Raw genomic sequence first — 11633 nt, 5'->3', positions numbered from 1 at the left:
TTTGGTGCATTGAAGCATAAAAGTAACTAAAACACCAACGCTTTTCGTTGGACGCTCCAAAAATGAATACAGTCGTGAGAATTTGTTCGAAGTAGATAAGCCTTGCGAACTCGCTAGCTACAAGTCATAGATTAAAATATGTGCTGTAAAATAAATTATAGAAAATATAATTAGTGTAATTATGTTAATCATTCAGTTAAGCATTCTGATTTCTCACAAAAATAATGGCCACCTTAACAAGTAATTTGGATCATGGGTTAGAATTGTGCTATCTGCCACAGGCAATGTAAAAAAAAAACAAGAAACCCTGTGTGCATGTGTATGTGTCGCATAACTCACATAAATATGGTTCTTTACTATCTGGGGGTGATGGCTTTCATTAAAAAAGTCATGATAGTCAAGATAAATTCAAAGATCATTGTTATAAAGTGACAAATGCGGCACTAGTGTTGAGAGCACAATCTACATAACAGAATAGTAATGGTGCTATTCAATGTGTGGAATCATCTTCTGCTGATGCACATTATCCTTATGAAAATTTGTCGTAATAAATCAAGTAATAAAATTTTATTGCACTTGAACACACAGAGTGCCGCGCGACCAGATTAATGGGGCTTTATGGCGCAAGAGCCAAAGAGCACTTCAAAGAGAACTTGGTGGTTTTGCAAATTGGCACTATTTGCAGACATGTCACCGCCTCTGTGCGACCTTTAACTCACTGAAGGTGGCAGAGCATGACCTCAGATTTTCAGCATAGTGCAGGATGTGGCATCACTATGGGCCAGTGTATAGTCTGTGTGCACTGCACCAACTTTTTTTTTGGTCTCGGGGACTATTGCTGAAAAGGCGCCCCATCGTCTGTTGCGATTCTCTTAGTGCCGAGGTTATCTCTTGGCACAATAGAGTTTCTAAATAAATACACTAGAGGGAAATGTGACGCTAGTGTCTACAGGGGCTCTCCTAAGGATTGCCTCAACCTACATAGGAATGATGAGAAGTACAGGCTTCGGATTGACTTCGATCTTTAGACTAGCGGCGTTTGCTTGCATTGCAATAAACGAAGCTACACTTGGGTATTAATCGCGCAAAATCAAATTTAATTTCTGCAGTACTCATGTTACATTAACTTTGTATGACTTTGAGATTGAAGCACAGTGTACTATGGTTTACACCAGAACCCACCAGGGTATGCATTCTTGTGCAATTTTGTTCCGGATTTAACGCCAGAGAATAATTATTTATTTTTACAACAGCAATAACAACCAAGCATGTACTTATATAAAAATACTCATCAAGTATCTACGGAAATAAAGATGTATTGTGAGAAAGTGTTGCGCCCTTGAGAGGAATGTTACAAGTGTCGTCTGCTACGGCGCCTGTTCGCTGAGAACACACGACTTTTCTCGCAGACGACGGGCCTTTGCGAACGCTCTCTCGCTGTTTCGAAAGGCTGCATCGGCTGTCACGATTGCTGAACGTCTTTAAGCACATCTGCTGCGGTGCTAGCTAGGACATTTCTGGCCTCCTACGAGTATGCTTCATTATATTTTATATTGACGTACCGCTTCCGAAGCGTTATGTCGTGGCTATGCACTTAACCATTTTGCGACACTAGACTACAGCCAGGAAGCAGCAACCTTTCCTACCACAGGTAAGTTTGTATTCTCAAAGTCCTAAAGCATTTCAATGAGCACATAAACGAGCAATGCATAATCAAGCCCTCAATAAAATTTCATTGTCAAGCCACTAGAAGTACAACTGTCTATGCCTTGTATCAGTAGTGCCTTCTTTTTCCTATTCTGAAGTTTCATAAAGCATGTAACGCTACAGTGCCAACCTAACACGCTTAAAAAAAAACCAAGGTCCAAACGATCAAAACATGTTCTTTCAACATTTACGATGCTGTCGCTTTCTCGTCAGGGCTTCAACACCACACCGCGACACATACATAATCCCATCCGCTGACCCAGCGCGCTATTGCCACTTCGAGCAACAGAACAAAAGCAGAGAGCTTTGTGTTGCACTGTCCATTTGCAGGTTATAGCATTTGCATTTGGAGCGAAACCAAAATTGCCCAAAAATACTTGCAGACTAGTTTGCCAGTCAGCAGAATACCAATCCGTAGCCTGTACTTCCCATCATTCCCATGATGGTTCAGTGATCGCAGCACCAGATTTCCATCTAGTTATCATCATCATCAGCCTGGTTACGCCCACTGCAGGGCAAAGGCCTCTCCCATATTTCTCCAACAACCCCGGTCATGTACTAATTGTGGCCATGCCGTCCCTGCAAACTTCTTAATCTCATCCGCCCACCTAACTTTCTGCCGCCCCCTGCTACGCTTCCCTTCCCTTGGAATCCAGTCCGTAACCCTTAATGACCATCGGTTATCTTCCCTCCTCATTACATGTCCTGCCCATGCCCATTTCTTTTTCTTGATTTCAACTAAGATGTCATTAACTCTCGTTTGTTCCCTCACCCAATCTGCTCTTTTCTTATCCCTTAACGTTACACCTATCATTCTTCTTTCCATAGCTCGTTGCGTCGTCCTCAATTTGAGTAGAACCCTTTTCGTAAGCCTCCAGGTTTCTGCCCCGTAGGTGAGTACTGGTAAGACACAGCTATTATACACTTTTCTCTTGAGGGATAATGGCAACCTGCTGTTCATGATCTGAGAATGCCTGCCAAACGCACCCCAGCCCATTCTTATTCTTCTGATTATTTCTGTCTCATGATCCGGATCCGCAGTCACTACCTGCCCTAAGTAGATGTATTCCCTTACGACTTCCAGTGCCTCTGTGCCTATTGTAAACTGCTGTTCTCTTCCGAGACTGTTAAACATTACTTTAGTTTTCTGCAGATTAATTTTTAGAGCCACTCTTCTGCTTTGCCTCTCCAGGTCAGTGAGCATGCATTGCAGTTGGTCCCCTGAGTTACTAAGCAAGGCAATATCATCAGCGAATCGCAAGTTACTAAGGTATTCTCCATTAACTTTTATCCCCATTTCTTCCCAATCCAGGTCTCTGAATACCTCCTGTAAACGCGCTGTGAATAGCATTGGAGAGATCGTATCTCCCTGCCTGACGCCTTTCTTTATTGGGATTTTGTTGCTTTCTTTATGGAGGACTACGGTGGCTGTGGAGCCGCTATAGATATTTTTCAGTATTTTTACATATGGCTCGTCTACACCCTGATTCCGTAATGCCTCCATGACTGCTGAGGTTTCGACAGAATCAAATACTTTCTCGTAATCAATGAAAGCTATATATAAGGGTTGGTTATATTCCGCACATTTCTCTATCACCTGATTGATAGTGTGAATATGATCTATTGTTGAGTAGCCTTTACGGAATCCTGCCTGGTCCTTTGCTTGACAGAAGTCTAAGGTGTTCCTGATTCTATTTGCGATTACCTTAGTAAATAGTTTGTAGGCAACGGACAGTAAGCTGATTGGTCTATAATTTTTCAAGTCTTTGGCGTCCCCTTTCTTATGGATTAGGATTATGTTAGCGTTTTTCCAAGATTCCGGTACGCTCGAAGTTATGAGGCACTGCGTATACAGGGTGGCCAGTTTCTCTAGAACAATCTGCCCACTATCCTTCAACAAATCTGCTGTTACCACATCCTCCCCAGCTGCCTTCCCCCTTTGCATATCTCCCAAGGCTTTCTTTACTTCTTCCGGCGTTACCTGTGGGATTTCGAATTCCTCTAGACTATTTTCTCTTCCATTATCGTCGTGGGTGGCACTGGTACTGTATAAATCTCTATAGAACTCCTCAGCCACTTGTACTATCTCATCCATATTAGTAATGATATTGCCGGCTTTGTCTCTTAACGCATACATCTGATTCTTGCCAATTCCTAGTTTCTTCACTGTTTTTAGGCTTCCTCCGTTCCTGAGAGCATGTTCAATTCTATCCATATTATACTTCCTTATGTCAGCTGTCTTACGCTTGTTGATTAACTTCGAAAGTTCTGCCAGTTCTATTCTTGCTGTAGGGTTAGATGCTTTCATACATTGGCGTTTCTTGATCAGATCTTTCGTCTCCTGCGATAGTTTGCTGGTATCCTGCCTAACGGAGTTCCCACCGACTTCCATTGCACATTCCTTAATGATGCCCACAAGATTGTCGTTCATTGCTTCAACACTAAGGTCCTCTTCCCGAGTTAAAGCTGAATACCTGTTCTGCAGCTTGATCTGAAATTCCTCTATTTTCCCTCTTACCACTAACTCATTAATCGGCTTCTTATGTACCAGTTTCTTCCGTTCCCTCCTCAGGTCTAGGCTAATTCGAGTTCTTACCATCCTGTGGTCACTGCAGCGCACCTTGCCGAGCACGTCCACATCTTGTATGATGCCAGGGTTAGCGAAGAGTATGAGGTCTATTTCATTTCTAGTCTCGCCGTTCGGGCTCCTCCACGTCGACTTTCGGCTATCCCGCTTGCTGAAGAAGGTATTCATTATCCTCATATTAGTCTGTTCCGCAAACTCTACTAATAACTCTCCCCTGCTATTCCTAGTGCCTATGCCATATTCGCCCACTGCCTTGTGTCCAGCCTGCTTCTTGCCTACCTTGGCATTAAAGTCGCCCATTAGTATAGTGTATTTTGTTTTCACTCTACCCATCGCCGATTCCACGTCTTCATAGAAGCTTTCGACTTCCTGGTCATCATGATTGGATGTAGGGGCATAGACCTGTACAAGCTTCATTTTGTACCTCTTATTAAGTTTCACAACAAGACCTGCCACCCTCTCATTAATGCTATAGAATTCCTGTATATTACCAGCTATATTCTTATTAACCAGAAAGCCGACTCCCAGTTCTCTTCTCTCCGCTAAGCCCCGGTAGCACAGGACGTGCCCGCTATTTAGCACTGTATATGCTTCTTTTGGCCTCCTAACTTCGCTGAGCCCTATTATATCCCATTTACTGCCCTCTAATTCCTCCAATAGCACTGCTAGACTCGCCTCACTAGATAACGTTCTAGCGTTAAACGTTGCCAGGTTCATATTCCAATGGCGGCCTGTCCGGAGCCAGTGATTCTTAGCACCCTCTGCAGCGTCGCAGGTCTGACCGCTGCCGTGGTCAGTTGCTTCGCAGCTGCTGGGGACTGAGGGCCGGGGTTTGATTGTGTTGTTCATATAGGAGGTTGTGGCCAAGTACTGCACCAGGGTGGCCAATCCTGCTCTGGTGAGGGAGTGCGTTACCGGTTCTGGTCACCGGGATCAGGCCACACTCCAGGCCTGTTTATGCAATTTTATCAACACGCGGATTTTTTTTTTTATCCGGAGGAAAATTGCCGGCACCGAGATTCGAACCACGGACCTCTTGCACGCGAGGCAGGTGTTCTACCTCTACGCCACCGCTGCACCCCCCCTCTAGTTACACTAATATGAAACTCTATCCTTGGCACAGAACAAATGCTTAAAGATATTCAAGAGGTTTGGGAGCTTTCAGTGGTTGTTGGGGAGCTTTCAAGAGGACCTTGTCATGCATGTGCTTCCTCTGATCCATCATGGTACTCTTTAAAGAGACCCTGAAACGATTTTGGCGATTTTCTACAAACGTACTGAGTCGTTAGAGTAGGTCCTTCTGATCATTAATTGACACATCTAAGTGCTCTGCGTAAAGCGTGTAATTTATTATAAGGTTTTAAAAATGCACATCGCTGTCGATCACAGCGCACTGCTCGGCGGAATTTTAAGCCGCCCCTACCCATATGACGTCACATGGGCGAGCTATCTGATTGGCTGACCAGGGCACGTGGTCGATAATTTTTCCAACTTTATGGTGAACAAATGATGCTCGTAATAGTTGGAATGTTAGTTACTTTGTTTTTGTAAAAAGAAAATAACTTAAAGAGAATACACAAGAATAGTGTTTTAGTACACTTGAGCACTTCCGGCACACAGCAAGTGTCGTCTGCTTGTGTTACAACGTGCACAGTCTTTGACGAGAGCTCCGACGTCGGTGTCGATCAGTCTTTTCGTGAGCACGATGAATCACCCTTGTTGCGTTGTGGGCTGCAGACGTAGCGACTGAAAAGATGTGAAGTTGCAAAATCGTGTCTCTCTGCAAGGCAGCATACGAGCGAACTGGCTGCTGCGCATCGGACTGCGGCTATCCGATAGGCGCCAGGATTTGCGCGTTTGTGGCCGTCACTTTGCAGCGGAAGATTACTAACGCAATAGCGTTTCGCAAGTCCAGTATTAGGGCAAACGCAAGCGCAAGGGGACAGGGTCTGGCCGCTTGACTGCGCCGGGATGAGCCATGAGATGAGCAGAAAGGTAAATGTGAATGGTCTGCACGGTGCAGCCACCTGGTGGCACAGAGCTCAACCATACACAGTAGCAGCAACGAAGTGCATTCTTCTTTGCTGCTGGTGTGTATTTTTCGCAGGAGTGTAATCATCAACACGTTGTTCTTATAAATGTTTAAAATGTTTTACACTTGGTTAGAGCAATATTAGCGCTTCGTTTGACTGGTTAAGTGCTGCGCCAACAAGTGTCTGGACAGTGCAGACCGATCAGGCTGCTCACGTACGTCTACTCTGAAGTTCCCTCATCAGCTTGAGTTTATGCCTCCAGTCATTTGCCGAAATGACCAGCTTGCCTGTGGTTACCGGAATACCGGCCACCTTTGGCGCTACGACAGAATGCTCGCAACGCACGCTGCTTCGATGGCTCTCGGTCGACGGCCAAGCGGCCAGCGGAGAGGTCTCGCGCGGGAGGAGGCGTGCTCCAACAACCGGAAGTGGACGATGTGACGTCGCATCGTGACGCAGGACCAGTGAAGGCGGAGCTTAGCGCCGCTCGCTCGGCGAGCGAGTTGAGGAGGAAAGGCATGGCTAGGGAGGAGGGTAACTTCTAATCACTTGTAACTCATTAATACATAACGCTTCACTTAAATTGTGGTGCAAATGTTCTACTTAAGCTGTACTCTATGCGCCTACAAAATTTGTCCGAACCGTTTCAGGGGCCCTTTAACACATGGTGTAGCATACGTGATGCACATAGATAATAATATAGATTAAAAAAGCAAAACCCTGCATAACTACCAAAATTTATGTACTCTCTAGCCTTGAAATACATACAAATTTAGCACTGCAAATAACTTATGAGGTGCTATTCTTCTATAAAATATAATATGGCAGCTTGTTACACAATGAGCAAAATGTTAATAAGTAAACCAGTTATTTTCGCAATTTCTACACTCTAAATCGGTGCACAAAAATACCAGGCTGCTTGTTTACTGTTTAGCCTACTGCAATATTTTAATCAATATATGTATTCTGGTGTTACTGTTACACAATCATTCATATCTGTATCTTCTACAGGGTGCCCCAGCTAACTTTAGCCAGAGTTTAAAAATATGCTGATGCACTCTAAGACGATGCGACCAAATGCATGTCGCCGACTATTGTATGGAGTAAGTCACATTATTCTTTTATTCTGCTTAATTGCATAATAACCCGCCGTGGTTGCTCAGTGGCTATGGTGTTAGGCTGCTGAGCACGAGGTCGCGGGATCGAATCCCAGCCACGGCGGCCGCATTTCGATGGGGGCGAAATGCGAAAACACCCGTGTACTTAGATTTAGGTGCACGTTAAAGAACCCCAGGTGGTCAAAATTTCCGGAGACCCCCACTACGGCGTGCCTCATAATCAGAAAGTGGTTTTGGCACGTAAAACCCCATATATTATTAATTGCATAATTAGTCAGGATTAATTAACCAACTTTGGAAGCAACGAAGTTTGGCAACAAAAATTCTACTTAGAAAGTTGTAGAGCGCATTGCAATACGTCCAATTGGGCAGTTTCTAATGTTCTAACTATTAGGCATTAGTGTTTTTCCACTTCCTGCAGATGCCCGTGAAATACAAAAAATTACATCGCAAGCCCGCTTGTGCACCATGATTTCAGCACTCCCAAACGTTTCGCGTACAAATGAACATAGCATTTATCTGGGTGTGCTGCCGCCGCGCCTGCTTATCACCGTCACGAACCGCCGCGAGGGAAGCACATCGGTGGTGTAAATCACACAGCCAACGCCTGCGTCATTGCCCCGTCGCCTTTTAAGCGGCAGTACACCCTGCTAAATGCTGTATTCATTTGTACGAGAAGCGTTTGGGAGCGCTGCAATTACGATACGCAAGCGGGCATGTCACGTGGTATTCGTTTCTTTATTTAATTTCGCGGGCATTTGCAGTAATTAGTGAAGGAAAAGTGAGACATGTGCCCAAACGTAACAATCGCTACAAAGGAAACCCATCCGGTTTCCTAGAAAAAAAAGGCCTTGCAGTTGAAGAAACATTCGTCCTGGTCCGGGAATCGAACCCAGGACCACTGCTTCTCCGGGGCAGCCACTCTACCATCTGAGCTAACCAGGTGGCTAGCAGATGACAGGGCAAAGTCGACTTTATCGACAACTCGAAGCAAAGGCAAGAGTTTGACGTAATAGTTCTGCGGAAACCTGCAAGCTGGAGCGAAATAATTAATGAAGGGAAAATGGAGACATCCACCCAACCATGGCAATTGCTACAAAGGAAACCCTTATGGCTTCCTCGAAAGAAAAGCCTTGCAGTTGAAGAAAAATTCATCTTGGTCTGGGACTCGAACGCGGGACCACCGCCTTCAGTAGTAAGCAAAAATCTGCAGTAAGTGAAGAAACACTGATTACTAATAGATAGAACATTAGAAACTGCTTAGTCGGACATTTTGCAAAGCACTCTAGAACTTTCTAACTGGAATTTTTTGCCTAACTTTGTTGCTTCAGAAGTTGGTTAATTAATCTTGACTAATTATGCAATTAAGTAGAATAAAAACAATTGAATGACTTACTCCGTACAATAGTCAGCATCGCCTTAGGGTGCATCAGCATATTTTTAAACTTGACTAAAGTTAGCTGGGACATCCTGTATAATACAAATACAGCATGCAGTTATGGGTTATGTTGTGAAAGGGAATGGAGATTTGCTTCCCTCTGAAAGAACAAAGTGGTGGCAAAGTATGTTTCTATGGGCTATACTTTTCTTTCCACCACTATTGGTTATGAATAAATCGGAACATAAAAATCCTAGCAGCATTTGTGAAAGAACTAATAACAGCAGCAACAAATAACTCTGAGGAAGAGCAAGAAAGGGGTTTTTTTTTTTTGCTTGCATCAAGCTTCTAAACACTAGGCAAATCAAAAGTTGACATAAAACGAAGGGCTACGAATGATCTAGCCTAGATATTGAATCTGTTAGTCAATCAAGCATGACGTCGTCAAACTTTAAAAAGAAACTTGTACTAGCTGGAGGTACTAGAAACACTTCAGTTTTTAAAGCAATAGTTCTGATACTTTTTGTAAGCTCTCCACAATTCAACTGTCTTTTTGCGTGGTCATAAAGTATACCCATAATTGCATAATGTATCAAATATGTGGTAACGTTGGCTCATAAAATCATGTATTTGTATCATGTACACAAATCATGTACACAACCATGTATTTCTTCGAAAAGTTGAGGTTTGCTTAGGGATATCTGGCCTAATGGAATGTTCGTCTCATTTTTTCACAAGAGAATAAAAATTTATGCAAAAAAGAGTTACCTATGAGATAAACGGTCCTTCATGCCTTATAGGTCGGAACCTGAAATTCATTTGATACAAGCATGGAGATAAAATGTTTCTGTTGCTTTCATTTATGTCACATTTCTCATTCAGGTTACGTTTGAGCAAGGAAATGTTTTTCTAGGAAGAATTAAGTGCGAACTGGACAGTGACAAAAAAGCACACGTCTCATTTTTTTTTTCCGTTCTTCCTTATGTAGCACCAACGTGCCCAAGCTGATACCCTTGTTTTTTGCAGCTTCCGAGTCCTGTAAGGTTGTTGGAGTGAATACTGCTGTGTCAGGTACATTCGTACTGAAGAAATCTGATGTGCAGTTTGGTCACACCCCTCTTGTCTAGTGCACCAAGGTGCGAATTAGTAGGTATTGTTAGCCATGGTCTTCATGATAGGAAATGTAGGAACAGGTAGCACGAAGCAAAGCCAATACTAACTTGATGGCTAGTAGCAGTGAGAATGAAGTGTGACTAATGTGCTTTCAGGTCAGATAGGGCACCTTTGGGACAGTAATTATCAGATTGCTTGACCGAGCCTTAGTAGCCAGAATTCTCCCCAGAATTGCTTCTTCAAACACATCTGCAGTCTTCACATAATATAGGCTCTTTTAAAGCGAAGCTTTCTTTGCCTCTTCCTTCAACTCTCCCACTGCTGCTGCTGTGGCTTTCTTGCATGCTGCGTCCGGGGTAGTTCAGAGCGTGTGTATACATGACAGGAGTGCGGTAGAGAGGGAAGGAAACGCGAGAAACACGTTCTGGACATTTCAATCACATCGCGTGTGCACAATGCCCTCTTGAGCACTCTGGTTGTCGCTACATCAGCCTCTTGACAGTTGTAATTATCCGTGACCCCCGCAAATGCATTGCAGAAACTGCAGCACTTACCTTTCTACCAACATTCAAGTCCAGAGGGAAGCAATATAGAATGGCAAAGGGTGGAAGAATTAGCAGAACCGACACAATCGCAAAATGAGTGAATAAGAGCCTTGCCACTCTCGCAGTTCCCATACTGGGGGTGGGGGGAGAAGGCAAGGAAACGCTACTACCATACACAACAGTGGTTGCGAGGAGACTGAATCAATATAAGTGCAAGGTGCAGTACCTTACGTTTCTGCTATGTTTGAAAAATAAAGACCATGCATATATGTCCAGCGGACAGACAACTTATGCAGGGCGTGCAGAAGCAGAGCCGCATTAATTAAACTGCTCTGCAGGATCAAGGCGACACTACGGAAGCATTCGCACATCAAAATAACACTTCTGTCTCTGCCAAGGTAACTTTGCGGCTACGGCATTGCTCGAGGTCGTGGGTTTTATCTCTACTGCGGAAGCCTCATTTCGACAGGGCCAAAATAAAGAGCACTTGTGCACTTATATTTAGAAACAAGAATACCACGGTGTCAAAATTAATCTGTAGTCCATAACTACGGCGTGCCTCATAGTACAATTCTGGTTTTGGCATGTAAGGCCCCATAATTCAGTTAGTTTACTATTTCTGCCACGATGCAATGTGCGTGTGAGGCAATGACAGTGCTCAACCCTTTCAGAAGTTGTAATGTATGGCGCACAATAATGCCTCAAGCAAACGCCTCTCCCTGCATGTTCTGTGTACTATGCAGACAAACAGCAGTGGTGAATGCAAGGTGATGTCTAACACCAGCTTACCACTCTTGTGTTGGGCTAAACATTGAAGAAATTAAACATTTGCCATCAATATCACCACTTATTATCGTCAATCAAAACAAACAGCACAGAAAGCTTTGCTTACATAGATTCCCACAGTGCGTGGGATCCGCATAATTTTTTAAATCAAATTTTGGTTTCTCATCTGCTTATTGCTAGCCATTGCAAAGTGTTCTGCATCTGATTGCTGGCGCAATTAAACTGGTAGATTGGTGAATATATGTACAGTGTTGAGGTGCAAGCAGAGAAAATTACTGCAAGACGTGTTTAGGAGGGCAATTCTGATTCCAAAACAAAGAAGTTTTTATAATATTGGAGAATAATGGCCTAAACACCTTGATTTTC

The sequence above is a fragment of the Dermacentor albipictus genome, chromosome 5 (genome assembly GCF_038994185.2).
Source record: "Dermacentor albipictus isolate Rhodes 1998 colony chromosome 5, USDA_Dalb.pri_finalv2, whole genome shotgun sequence".
Lineage (NCBI taxonomy): Eukaryota > Metazoa > Arthropoda > Arachnida > Ixodida > Ixodidae > Dermacentor > Dermacentor albipictus.
The sequence above is the reverse complement of the archived record's forward strand: the minus strand, read 5'-3'. Positions refer to the sequence as shown.